Here is a 14,139-nt window from a genome sequence, read left to right as displayed (position 1 = left end):
AGATGTCAGCTGGAAAATATTGCTCTGGATTGCTAGGGAGGGTTGGTTAATTTGTGCATCAAAACTGAAGAACTGGAAAGAGAGGTATGATTATTTAGCAGTTAATTCACTCAAAAATGATTTATGTAGGAGAATTAAGTCATGGCCTGTCAGAAGAAAGATGTCAGAAAAGGTTACAAAACACTTGGCTATTTACATTCATAGCTGTCTGTAATCCATGAATTGTCTTCCCATGATAGAAGATGTATTTCAGGATTTCTCCTAGCTGTAAAAGTGTGGGAAGGACACCATAAATCAGGCCACAGATTCCCAGAGTTTGACTTGCAGTGGTTGGTTCACACAGGGCTATTTTGTTCCAGGAAACACTGAATGCCAGTGAGGGTCCCTTGTTGCCCGTGAGGACCCTGCACCCAGCCTGGCCTGAGTGTCCTCACACACAACCAGGGTGCTCTGAGCTTCCAGCTTTCAGACTTGTTGTCTGATTTCCCTTGGGGGAAACATGAAGCTCTGAGGAATCTCTCACCATGCCTCGTTCTCCTGGTTTTCATTTCCATGCTCCTGTCATTCCCACGTGTGTCATGGACAGGGTGGCACCATCCCTGCCCATGCCCTGGGGACCACCAGGGCCAGCAGGAGCTGCAGGCTCTGCCATGCAGGACATGGCAGCCACCACAGCTGGGCCTGGCCCTGCCTCTCCAGCTCACCAAGGCCACCTCAGGAACCCTTGGGAACATCTCCCTTGCTGCCTTCCTTCTGCTGGAGATCAGCTCCATCCCCTCCCATCGCCTGGGACAAAAGCTGCAGCAAGAACAGACACCTGAGCACACACCACCTGCTGCAGACCCTTGGGGAGGCCATGAAAGGGTTAATGCTCCTTAGCTGATTAGCTGAAATGCTAATTAGGAGCACATGACCCTGTTTAAAATCAGGGCCAGGACAGGGGCAGCTTGGGATCCCTGGGTTCCATCATTCAGGTGTGGACTCTGCTGCGGGGCAGGTGAGTGTCGTGGTGCTGGTGGGACATGGGGACAAGGGGTGGTGGGGGCTGAATGAGGGGACAGCTCTGCTTGGTGTGGCCTTGGAGCTGGTGGCTGATGGTGGTCCTCGTGCAGTTAGCCTGGTCCCATCTGGCCAGTGGAGGGGGACAATATTGTCCTTGGGGCTGAACAGAAGAGCACCTGGAGGTGGGGGCTTGTGCACCCCACAGGTCTGTGTTTGCCCAGGTGATTATGGAGGTCTCTGGCATCCATGCCAGGAGGTGACCTCTGTGGTGGCATGCAGCTCCCTTGGGATCCAAAGGTCTGCCTCTGTAGATGTGGCCCTTCAGGGCATCCCCTACTGGGTGTGGAGGGTTTGTGGGGGGTGGTGGTTGTGTTTGTGGGGTGTGGGATTATGGTGTTGTGGGGGGTGGGGGGGTTGAGGAGGCTTGGAGGAGGTTTTTAACTGGGTTTTTGTTTGTTTTGGATTCTAGGGTTTTGGCTGGGGGCTTTTGGCTGGGTGGAAACCTCAGAGAGCAGAAGGTGCTGCCAACAGTTAACCTGCTTTTGGCTGAGCTGCAAGTTGAGAGCAAGGAACTTCTGGCATGAAGGGGGCATCCCTTGGAGCCAGTCCTCTGGGAAGGAGGCAGGGCTGGAAGTGGGTGCTCAGTCCTGCCTGTGTCTCAGGCTGGAGTGTTTGTGCTGCCTCTGGGTTGGTGTTTGCTGTCATCTGAGTACAGGGATGGTGGGAGGGAACCAGAGAGAGCAGAAAGTGCTGCCAACAGTTAACCTGCTTGTGTCAGGAAACTTGAACTTTTCAGCTTGGAGAGGGTATAAGTTTTTTGTGGTTTGTTTTTTTATTATTATTATTATTATTTTTAAAATGAAAGGAAAGATCACAAATGTGGTTTTTTTTTCATGTGCTCACACAGGGACCTGAGTATCCAATTCCTGTGCACCTCAAGTTACACCTGTCTTGCAAGAGCTTCACTGTAGTCTCCTTTGCTTCCAAGCCATGCTCATCACTTTGCTCTCCCCAGAAAACCTTCATTTTAAGCCAAGCAGGTTTCAGAGGAGGAGCAGTAGGGCTGGAGGCTCAGGTCTCCTTCCCCAGCCTCAGAGACAACTTGTGCCACATCCCTCCTCTTACCAACACCTGCAGGAACTTGAGCAGCCTTCCAAGAAGGTGCTTTCTTAAAAAGAATTCATGACAGTAGAGAAATCTGTGAGATCTTTGTGACTGTTCAGGTGGCAGAACTTCAGTTTGAAGCTCAAAGCTGCCTGTTGGCAGTGGAGCAGAGGCTGGGGCTGTTGCCTGGGCCAACAGTGGGCATGGGAAGGGCAACTATCCTAAACCTTGAGCAGTTCCAGCCCCAGGTAGTAAGACAATCACAGCTGTTCATGGGGCTTCCCCAGCCTGCATTGAAGAATTGCTTAATCTCCACACAGCACCCCAAAAAATATGGAAAAATCTTGTTGCTTGGTAGCATGTGGAATCATTCCAATCAAAAATAGCTTGTCTAGGGTATTTGCTCAGATTTCCAGGTATAAGTGGAAAACATAATTACTGGCTTCATGTAAAAGAGGAAAACACTGTTTAGGCTGGAGGAGATTCAATCTGTTGAAGTACATATCAATCTCCATCAGATGCTAACTAGCTATCTGCATTGCAGATACAGCTATATTTGCATGCAGACCTGGATGTTGTCATCTCTCTTTCTGCAATTGTTTTGATTTGAAGTCCCTTGTACAGACTCATTAGCTGCCTAGAATATCTCAGTCTGTAAGTCTCTCCCTGGAGGTAACATTCAAGATCTCTTGAGGGCCTCTGATTATTTTAAACAAGTGTTTTTCCTGCTTTGCTGGAGCTTGGTCACCTTGATGTAATCTCAAATGAATGCAGTCAGTGCAATGTTATTGGGAGAGGTGAGAAAAGGAGGAGAAAGGAATTGATTGTAAGCTTAATTCCTAGGCAATTCAAAGACAGTTGAATACACCCCAAGAGTCAGAATAAAAGTTTGGACAGTTTACAGGCTTTAAAGGCAAAGAGAAGAGCCCTTCTCCTTCATCTGTATGGAAAATCATAAACGATGAAGTACAATGGATGGAAAGCTGATTATTCTAAGAGTCCAGAAACTACTTGGGCTGGAATTACTTTAACCCCTTGCTGCAAAGCAGGCTGCTTCTGAAATAGCAATATATGCCAGCAAGGACTTTCCTGAACACTAACATGGGAAATATGAAGTGATTTTTCTGTTTCTGTAGCATTTGATCTTTGATCCCTTGATTTTAAGATGCACTTGCAAGAGCATAGACTTTGGTTTTGGATAAACCTCTGCTTCTAAGATGAATTCTTACAGTTGTGTTCCCCCTAATTCATGGCTGATTCATTCCCCTTTCCCTGCTCTTTAGACACACATGTTCACAGGACCTCACAAGCAGAGAGCCCTGCACCAGAGCTCCAGCTGCTGAGGGCTGCTGGGCTTGGGGCTCTGGTTAACACCACTGCTGAGAAAATAACTGAAACACTGAAGCACCTAAAATAGTTAACTAACAGTTCAAAAAAAATAAACTATCCCAGTGTTAAATGATCTGCATCCTTCCCTGTTCATCAGTTTAACTTATTTCCCTGGTCTAGGCTGCTCAGTGAAACAGAAGAGGCTGACCATTAGTTTAGCCAGTGTTGAGGTTTGTTACCAACCCCAGTGAACTATCCTTGGGCAGCTCTTGGGTCTTAAAATGGTCTGCCAACTACTTTCAAAAAAATGTCTGGTTTTAAGTGTGAACCAACATATATTCTCCCTCTTTTGGAGTGAAGTTCTCTCATGCCAAGTGCAGAATTCAATAGATTCTATTTGTAATAGAATACATAAACATTGCATGATGCATTATAATATATAGAAATATTCTTTTTCTGTTCTTCTAACAACATTTTGGTGTGGAGATCCTGGGGTCTTGCCTTGCAGCCCCTCTCACTTGCCTGAGCTGCTGCTTCGTGCCCCAGGCCACGTGGGCTTCTCTGGTGTCACCAAGTGAGGAGCCTTTTTGCCTCTCCCTTGCTGTGCTTTCCAGGTGCCAACATTGTAAGGAGACAAGCAGTGAAAATTTGCTCCTCACATCCAAGGCCCAGGATGGTTTTGGTTAGAAGGGACCATAAAACTCATCCAACCCCCCTGCATGGGCAGGGACACCTTTCACTGGACCAGGTTGCTCCAAGCCCCACCAACCTGCCCTCGAGCACTTCCAAGGGTGGGGCAGCCACCTCTGTAAACATCTTCTGCAGTGAGAATTTTCTTCTTGTCCTCATCATTCAGGTGTGGACTCTGCTGCGGGGCAGGTGAGTGTCGTGGTGCTGGTGGGACATGGGGACAAGGGGTGGTGGGGGCTGAATGAGGGGACAGCTCTGCTTGGTGTGGCCTTGGAGCTGGTGGCTGATGGTGGTCCTCGTGCAGTTAGCCTGGTCCCATCTGGCCAGTGGAGGGGGACAATATTGTCCTTGGGGCTGAACAGAAGAGCACCTGGAGGTGGGGGCTTGTGCACCCCACAGGTCTGTGTTTGCCCAGGTGATTATGGAGGTCTCTGGCATCCATGCCAGGAGGTGACCTCTGTGGTGGCATGCAGCTCCCTTGGGATCCAAAGGTCTGCCTCTGTAGATGTGGCCCTTCAGGGCATCCCCTACTGGGTGTGGAGGGTTTGTGGGGGGTGGTGGTTGTGTTTGTGGGGTGTGGGATTAGGGTGTTGTGGGGGGAGGGGGGGTTGAGGAGGCTTGGAGGAGGTTTTTAACTGGGTTTTTGTTTGTTTTGGATTCTAGGGTTTTGGCTGGGGGCTTTTGGCTGGGTGGAAACCTCAGAGAGCAGAAGGTGCTGCCAACAGTTAACCTGCTTTTGGCTGAGCTGCAAGTTGAGAGCAAGGAACTTCTGGCATGAAGGGGGCATCCCTTGGAGCCAGTCCTCTGGGAAGGAGGCAGGGCTGGAAGTGGGTGCTCAGTCCTGCCTGTGTCTCAGGCTGGAGTGTTTGTGCTGCCTCTGGGTTGGTGTTTGCTGTCATCTGAGTACAGGGATGGTGGGAGGGAACCAGAGAGAGCAGAAAGTGCTGCCAACAGTTAACCTGCTTGTGTCAGGAAACTTGAACTTTTCAGCTTGGAGAGGGTATAAGTTTTTTGTGGTTTGTTTTTTTATTATTATTATTATTTTTAAAATGAAAGGAAAGATCACAAATGTGGTTTTTTTTCATGTGCTCACACAGGGACCTGAGTATCCAATTCCTGTGCACCTCAAGTTACACCTGTCTTGCAAGAGCTTCACTGTAGTCTCCTTTGCTTCCAAGCCATGCTCATCACTTTGCTCTCCCCAGAAAACCTTCATTTTAAGCCAAGCAGGTTTCAGAGGAGGAGCAGTAGGGCTGGAGGCTCAGGTCTCCTTCCCCAGCCTCAGAGACAACTTGTGCCACATCCCTCCTCTTACCAACACCTGCAGGAACTTGAGCAGCCTTCCAAGAAGGTGCTTTCTTAAAAAGAATTCATGACAGTAGAGAAATCTGTGAGATCTTTGTGACTGTTCAGGTGGCAGAACTTCAGTTTGAAGCTCAAAGCTGCCTGTTGGCAGTGGAGCAGAGGCTGGGGCTGTTGCCTGGGCCAACAGTGGGCATGGGAAGGGCAACTATCCTAAACCTTGAGCAGTTCCAGCCCCAGGTAGTAAGACAATCACAGCTGTTCATGGGGCTTCCCCAGCCTGCATTGAAGAATTGCTTAATCTCCACACAGCACCCCAAAAAATATGGAAAAATCTTGTTGCTTGGTAGCATGTGGAATCATTCCAATCAAAAATAGCTTGTCTAGGGTATTTGCTCAGATTTCCAGGTATAAGTGGAAAACATAATTACTGGCTTCATGTAAAAGAGGAAAACACTGTTTAGGCTGGAGGAGATTCAATCTGTTGAAGTACATATCAATCTCCATCAGATGCTAACTAGCTATCTGCATTGCAGATACAGCTATATTTGCATGCAGACCTGGATGTTGTCATCTCTCTTTCTGCAATTGTTTTGATTTGAAGTCCCTTGTACAGACTCATTAGCTGCCTAGAATATCTCAGTCTGTAAGTCTCTCCCTGGAGGTAACATTCAAGATCTCTTGAGGGCCTCTGATTATTTTAAACAAGTGTTTTTCCTGCTTTGCTGGAGCTTGGTCACCTTGATGTAATCTCAAATGAATGCAGTCAGTGCAATGTTATTGGGAGAGGTGAGAAAAGGAGGAGAAAGGAATTGATTGTAAGCTTAATTCCTAGGCAATTCAAAGACAGTTGAATACACCCCAAGAGTCAGAATAAAAGTTTGGACAGTTTACAGGCTTTAAAGGCAAAGAGAAGAGCCCTTCTCCTTCATCTGTATGGAAAATCATAAACGATGAAGTACAATGGATGGAAAGCTGATTATTCTAAGAGTCCAGAAACTACTTGGGCTGGAATTACTTTAACCCCTTGCTGCAAAGCAGGCTGCTTCTGAAATAGCAATATATGCCAGCAAGGACTTTCCTGAACACTAACATGGGAAATATGAAGTGATTTTTCTGTTTCTGTAGCATTTGATCTTTGATCCCTTGATTTTAAGATGCACTTGCAAGAGCATAGACTTTGGTTTTGGATAAACCTCTGCTTCTAAGATGAATTCTTACAGTTGTGTTCCCCCTAATTCATGGCTGATTCATTCCCCTTTCCCTGCTCTTTAGACACACATGTTCACAGGACCTCACAAGCAGAGAGCCCTGCACCAGAGCTCCAGCTGCTGAGGGCTGCTGGGCTTGGGGCTCTGGTTAACACCACTGCTGAGAAAATAACTGAAACACTGAAGCACCTAAAATAGTTAACTAACAGTTCAAAAAAAATAAACTATCCCAGTGTTAAATGATCTGCATCCTTCCCTGTTCATCAGTTTAACTTATTTCCCTGGTCTAGGCTGCTCAGTGAAACAGAAGAGGCTGACCATTAGTTTAGCCAGTGTTGAGGTTTGTTACCAACCCCAGTGAACTATCCTTGGGCAGCTCTTGGGTCTTAAAATGGTCTGCCAACTACTTTCAAAAAAATGTCTGGTTTTAAGTGTGAACCAACATATATTCTCCCTCTTTTGGAGTGAAGTTCTCTCATGCCAAGTGCAGAATTCAATAGATTCTATTTGTAATAGAATACATAAACATTGCATGATGCATTATAATATATAGAAATATTCTTTTTCTGTTCTTCTAACAACATTTTGGTGTGGAGATCCTGGGGTCTTGCCTTGCAGCCCCTCTCACTTGCCTGAGCTGCTGCTTCGTGCCCCAGGCCACGTGGGCTTCTCTGGTGTCACCAAGTGAGGAGCCTTTTTGCCTCTCCCTTGCTGTGCTCTCCAGGTGCCAACATTGTAAGGAGACAAGCAGTGAAAATTTGCTCCTCACATCCAAGGCCCAGGATGGTTTTGGTTAGAAGGGACCATAAAACTCATCCAACCCCCCTGCATGGGCAGGGACACCTTTCACTGGACCAGGCAGCTCCAAGCCCCACCAACCTGCCCTTGAACATTTCCAAGGGTGGGGCAGCCACCTCTGTAAACATCTTCTGCAGTGAGAATTTTCTTCTTGTCCTCCCTAGTGATGAACTCTGGGCCAGGAGGGCTGGTTCCCTCACCAGGAGCAGCAGCTTGGCTGCAGGGCTCTGTCCTGAGCTGTGCCAGGCTGCAGGCTGTTAATGAGGCACAGTGACACAACTGCTCCTGCCCAACTGGAGTGAGCAGGATTAGTAGGAAGGGCCTGTGTTTATTAGTGTGTAGCTTGTCAGCTGAGTAATTAGAGTCTGTTAGAATATCCCTTTGAGTCAGAGGGTGACAATTCCTGGTGAGCATCTCCCATACAAATGGGAGCAGAGCTGGAGCAAACAGGATGGCTTGTTAGTACCAGGAGGGATTAAAGCAAGTGTTGGAGTTAATTGCAGTGAATCCCTTTTGTGCTGAGCTCCACTAGTGAGAGCACATGGTGACTGAGCTCTGGGATTCAAGGGATTTCAAGGGAGCTGCCTCTGCAGCCCAGCCCTGAACTGAGTTGTGCCTGTAAATCTCCCTCTTCAGAACTCAGGACCATACATTGATGTCTGGCCACTTCAACAGGGCTGAAATGCCTTTGACACTAATGGACTTTCTGGTTTACTGTGTATGCATTGACCTGTGTTTTATGATGCTTTGACATGCAGAGGGCTGAGCAGGAGCTGCAGAGCTTGGGGGATTATTTTGGTCTTTTGCAGGTGGCTGAACTTGCTCATTCACTGTTGGAATAAAAGTAAGCAAAACCCCTGGCCAGGACCCTGGGGTGATTGCTCTGAGCTCTCTCTCAAGGCCAGCTCAGTGGGACCAGGCTCCTCAGCACCTTTTCCTCTCCAAGGATGGAGACGTTGTCCCCTCTGTCCTGCCTTTTGGCCACCCCCTTGGAAAGAGGTTTTCCCCCCCTAATATCCAATTGCTGCCCAATGCTTTTCCTGCTTCCCCTGGCCATGCAACCCAGGAGGGATCTGTCCCCATCTTCCTGTGGCAGCAGAGGACCTGGTGAGGCAGCACAGCTGCTCCTGGGCCATGAAACTATCACTGTGGGGGATGAGCTGCTGAGGAAATGCAGCTGGATGTTGGGGCAGAGTTCTTAAATGCAGCCTGAAAACACACATGTAGGCATTGATCCCTCCATCATCTTCTCACTGGGAACTTCTTGCCTGTGCCACACCTCCCCCCCTTCATTAAAACAGCATCCGAATATTAAAAATCACCAAAGCTGAAAACATTGTTCAAAAGATTGTGCAGTTTGAGTCTTGAAGCAGTTGCAGTGAGGCAGGGGGGTTTGTTTCTTTATTTGAAGGAGATGGGGTGCAACTGGAGCCAATGCAGGGCCCAGCAGCACCAAGGCAAGGGTTGGATTTCCCACGTCCCCCCCCCTGCCCCACCTGGGAGCTGTATTTTCCAGGCAGCACCTGAGCTCTGCTCAGCTTTGCCTCTGGACTGGGCATAAGGAGCTGGGCATGAGAGCAGCAGGCATGGGAAGCTAAAACAACTTGACCTGTGACTTCAGAGGACTTGGTTAAAATACCAGGAACCTTGATGTATTCTGTTCTTATTTACACTCTCTGTAGCCCATTTGCCAGCTACAAAATGAAGGTATTAGGCTGGTAGGTACCAGCTGAAGTTAATAGACCTTAGAAAGGAATCTGTAATTTTTGCTGAATGTAAAGGGCTATTATCCCTTAGATTAAGACCAGCTAGTTGCAACTAATGAACTATATCCCACATAATGTGCAAGATGAGCTCTTACTACTGCTATACAGACAGCTTTGGTTAATCTAACTATTATATGAAGAAAATTTTTCCTAATAGCCTGTAATTTTGTGGTCAAGCAGATAATTATCTGTCTTGCATAAACAGTAAAAATCATCTTTGGTGTAAATCAGCATGTGCAGTTATTGACTGCAAGTCTGGATTGCAACTCATTTTTCTCTGTCCTTACTTAACCCTGAACCAAAACTCAGCTGCTCCAGGAACTGGGTTTCTCTGTGGCTGCTGGTGCTCGTGGTTAAGTTTGATCTACCTGAGTCCTGTCTGTTACTTGGGCAACTTCTGGTGGGCTCAACCCTTCTTCCTCTGTTCATTCTTTTTGAAGCAGCCACCTTCTCCTAGACATAAATTCTTAAAAAAAAAAGAAACAACCCATATATATGTAAACATTATGAAGGTATTTAAAATAAACTGTAGTAATAGCTCTGTCCTTACAAACCCATCTGCAGAAGCTGCTCCTAAGAGCCCTGGCACTTAAATACCACTGATTCATGCTGAGATGCCCAAAGCTTCCAAAGCTTTGAAGTCCATGAAAGTATTATTGAAGTGTAGAATGAACTTGGGATCTTTGTGAGTGAGGAGGGAGGTGGGGCAGGGAGGTGACTGAGCAAACAAACTAAAACCAGTAGCAGCAAGTGTGGAGACAGAACCAAACCAGTGCCAAACGGGAGGATGTTTGGAAAAATAAATGGGCACGGCTGAAATAATTGTCCAAAAGGTAACATAGTTTGGGTCTTGGGGAAGCTGCACTGCTGCAGAGTGGTTTATTTCTGTATTTTAATGAGATATGGTGCAACTGGAGCACGTGCAGGGTGCAGCAGCACCAAGGCAAGGGTTTCAGTGGTGCACGGGGTACCAGCATGAGACATGGACACCTGGAAAAAGGCTGTGGCTTCACAGCAACTTTGTGTGGGCTGGATTCAGAGCAATTGCTTCAGTAAACTGGTCTCAGACTCATTTTTGGTGAAGTGGACCCCGGGGTTGAGGCTGAAAGCAGCTGCCATTCAGCACCTGGAGGGCTCTGCTACCCCCTGCACACAAGCTGTGGAGGTGGTTGGTGAGAGCCCTGCCTTGCATGGGGGGTGTGTGTGTTTCACACCTGCAAATGGGGCAGGGGGGAGAGTGGAGGCACCTGCTTGGGCCTTGGTTTAGGGGGCACAGTAGGAGGCTGCTGCTTTGGGAGCTTGGCTTTGAGGAGTGGGCAGGAGCTGCTGGAGGAGCTCGCCCTGGTTTGCAAAGCCACAGGCCAGACCTGCTGCCCAGGCAGTGGGAAAAGCACCCTGAGCTGCCTTTTGTTTCCCTGTGTAGAGCTGAGCCTGGGCCTCCATCCTGCAGGATTTTGGCTCAGCACAGCTCTGCTGTGCCTGCTCAGGTCCCAGCCCCCCCAGCACAAGCAGCCAGGTTCTCCTCCTGCACCCTGACTAGCTCAGCAGGGGAGGATCAGGTTGGATATGAGGAAAAACTTCTTTTTCCCTGAGAGGGTGGTGAGGCCTTGGAACAGCTGCCCAGGATGGGGGTGGAGGCACCATCCCTGGAGGTGTTTAAAAACTGGGCAGATGTGGTGCTTTTTGGGATGGTTTAGTGGTCACGGGGGTGTAGGGTGAATGGTTGGATGATCTTGAAGGTCTTTTCCAACCTGCATGATTCTATGATTCTACACAGGAGAAAAAGGCAAATGGCTCTTTTGGGGTGCTTCCTGCAGCTGAGAGAAGCTCTCCCCAGGTGCAGATGTCATGCTTGCTGATGCACCATGAGCTGCCTGGAGCAACTTGGTGGGCAATGCCCATTCCCTGGTGCAGAGCAGGGGGCTGGGCAGGGGAGGAGAGCCCTCCCTTTGCAGGGGATGGCTGGAGAAGGGGAGAAAAAGGCCATTTGGCTCAAAAATGAACCATCCTCTGAATAAAGAGGTGTTTGGGACCTCCTGTGTCTGGAGTCAGTGGCAGGGCTCCAGTCCTACCACAGCTCATGGCAGGGTCTCCCACAGCAGATAGACCATCATCTCTGGGGCTCTCTGCAGCTTTTCCTCTCCCAGGTTTCCATCTGACTTGAGGAGATGCTGAATGTGCACTTTGAGTTGCACAGTGTAATTTGGTCTCCTTTGACCTAATCTGTTCAGTTTTAGTCAGGCATCCACTGACTATATTAAAATTTTATGCAGCTTGAAAATAAGAAATGGGTTTCTAATAATAATCACTTTCTTTGCTTAATTAAGGTATTGTCATTTAATGACTGCTGAGTGGTTTTCTGCTTCCTGGTTTGTTTTTTAACACCTTGTCTTAATGATTGATTATCCAGCTTGAGGGATTATGCTCAGGAGGAGGAACTTTCTTGTTCCAATGGGAAAAGAGTCTCTGGAGACTGTGCCAGGAGTGGCCACTTATTGGGAGCCCCCCAGGTTCTTCCTGGAAATGAGGGGCAGATGCAATGTTTGTGCTGGGAAACACCACTTGTGAGGTCCATTTGAAGGCAAGAAAAAATAGTTCTGGGATAGGGGTGTCCAGCTGGTCCCTGTCCTTGGCAGGGCTGCAGCCTCAGTGCCTGCTGAGCTGCCCCTGGGTGCCAAGGTTTCCCCTCAGATCCTTCTCCCAGGAGGGAAAGAGCTATTCCTGCTCCCAGCAACAGCCCTGATGCCAAACTTGACGTTTTCCCTGACAAAGCCTGGTGATTAAGGGCCTTGTTTGGGAGACCTGGCCCCTCTTGGGTGTCTCTAATTGCACCAGGCAATCAATGGTGATGACCAAACTACCCTTTCCGCAGCCAAGGATGCTGCTGGGCTGGTGCTTGCTGGGGGAGAAGTGACTCATCTTGGGACTATAAAAACAGCTTTTTGATGTTTCCTATTTCCAGCTGCCCACAGTGCTGCAACTTTTATAGAAATGTGCTATTACAAATTACCAAATGTAAAGATTTCTTTCCCAGAAAATACAAAGAACTGAATCCTTCCTGCAGGGAAGATGATCACTTACTGAAAACCTCCCCTTGGTCTGAGCTGCCTGGAGTGAGAACTGAAGCTTGTATGTGTTTCCCTCTTCAATTTATTTCCTGATGCTTAAAAGTTTACTGCCCAGAGAGGGAAGAGATGCTCCATCCCTGGAAACATCCAAGGTCAGGTTGGACAGGGCTCTGAGCAACCTGATCTACTTGAAGATACCTTGCTCACTGCAGGGGGCTGGACCAGATGAGCTTTAAAGGTCCCTCCAACCCAAACTATCTGGGATTCTACTGAATTATTGGCATGATACTGCTTTTCAGTTGTATATCAAAGGGATACTGCTAATAATGACAGTGGGTGTGAGTGGAGCCCAACCCAGTGCAAGGTGCAAAGCCAGAGCCCTCCCAGTTTGCTTTTGGGGCACTTTACCCTGGTGCTGCTCGCGGGGCCCAGGGGCTGCTGCTTGCAAACACTTTCTGCCTCTGAGCCAGGAAAGATCTGTGTGAGCAGCTGACTCCTGGTGGCTCCATGGCCCTTTCCTTTCCCTTATTTTAGTTTTCCCCCCCCCCTCCTGCTTCTCAGCGTGCAACTTTGCTACCAAAAGGCTGTTCATGAACCGTTGCTGCTGCGTCAGAGCGAGGGGCTCAGGGAGGGGGAGGATCAGGAGCAGCCCCAGACTTGGCAGCAGATGCTGCCAGACCTGCTGGTGGCTGGGCAGGTGGTGGCCAGCATTGGGGGATGAAGGTGAAGCCACTCGTGGCTTTAGGGACACGTTTGCCAGTGGGGGAACAATATGGCAGAACCAGCAAGGGCTCAGTGCTGCTGCCCAGCAGCCCTGCTGTGCTCAGCCCCTGCTGCTGCCAGGCATTGCAGCACTAGTTTTGCAGGACAATTGTGATTTGAGATGCTTGGGCTTATTTAACTTTGTTTTTCCTGGGCTGGTTTGGGTGTACAGGCTTTATTTGGTCCCTGCACTGTTTGGTGTGTTGGCTTTATTTGGTCCCGCTCTTCAGGATTTGCATCCAACTCCAAAAAACAAAAGCCCCCAACAGAACCTGGAGCTTCCCCTGAGAGCTTGTGGCACAGCCATGGGGCTGGCTGGGGGGCTGGGGCTGCCCTGGAGAAAATCTGGCCTGGGGTTGAATTTCTGTTCCTTTCTTCACCGTGGGATTGTACTTAGTGTTTGAGAATTACCCCATAGGTTTGAGTGAGTTGTTTGCTTTTGAGTGCAAGAATAAGGTGGGTTGTGTTGTGCTGATGGTTTGTTTGGGTCTTTTTTTAGAGAACACATGGTCAGCTTTATTTTCATATTGAAAAAATTGAACCAAATGGTTGTGTGGAATGAGACTGGGAATCCTGAAACCTGGTTGAGGTGGGGAATCCTTGCATGTAAAAAGGGATGGGAAGATTTAACTGTAGGGTTTTGCTAACTCAGCATGCAAAGCCAAAGCAGTTGTGTGGCTGCTTGCACTGAGACTCAGAGCTGCTCTTTGGAGTTTGAAGGACTTTGAAGCTCCTCAATTACTTCATCTGAGCCCTCTCCCACAGGTCACACAAACTGCCAGGGACAGGAAGTTCCACCTCAACATGAGGAAAAGCTTTATTGTGAGGGTGACAGAGCCCTGGGCCAGGCTGCCCAGAGAGGCTGTGCAGTCTCCTTCTCTGGAGACTTTCATAGACCCATCTGGATTTTCATCTGAATCTCCAGCCCAGAGGGGTTGGACTCAGTGATCTCCAGAGGTCCCTTCCAACCCCACTGTTCTGTGACTGTGTGTCCACCCACCCTGTAACCCCAACATTCCATGCTGCTGCTTTCCTTTTCCAGCCATTTTCACCCTCTGACCATTTACTTCCTTAGGACAAGGTATCGTTAGTGTTCCCCAAGGGGGG

Source organism: Chaetura pelagica, unplaced genomic scaffold (genome assembly GCF_000747805.2).
Source record: "Chaetura pelagica isolate M959 unplaced genomic scaffold, ChaPel_1.0 scaffold26, whole genome shotgun sequence".
NCBI lineage: Eukaryota > Metazoa > Chordata > Aves > Apodiformes > Apodidae > Chaetura > Chaetura pelagica.
The sequence above is the reverse complement of the archived record's forward strand: the minus strand, read 5'-3'. Positions refer to the sequence as shown.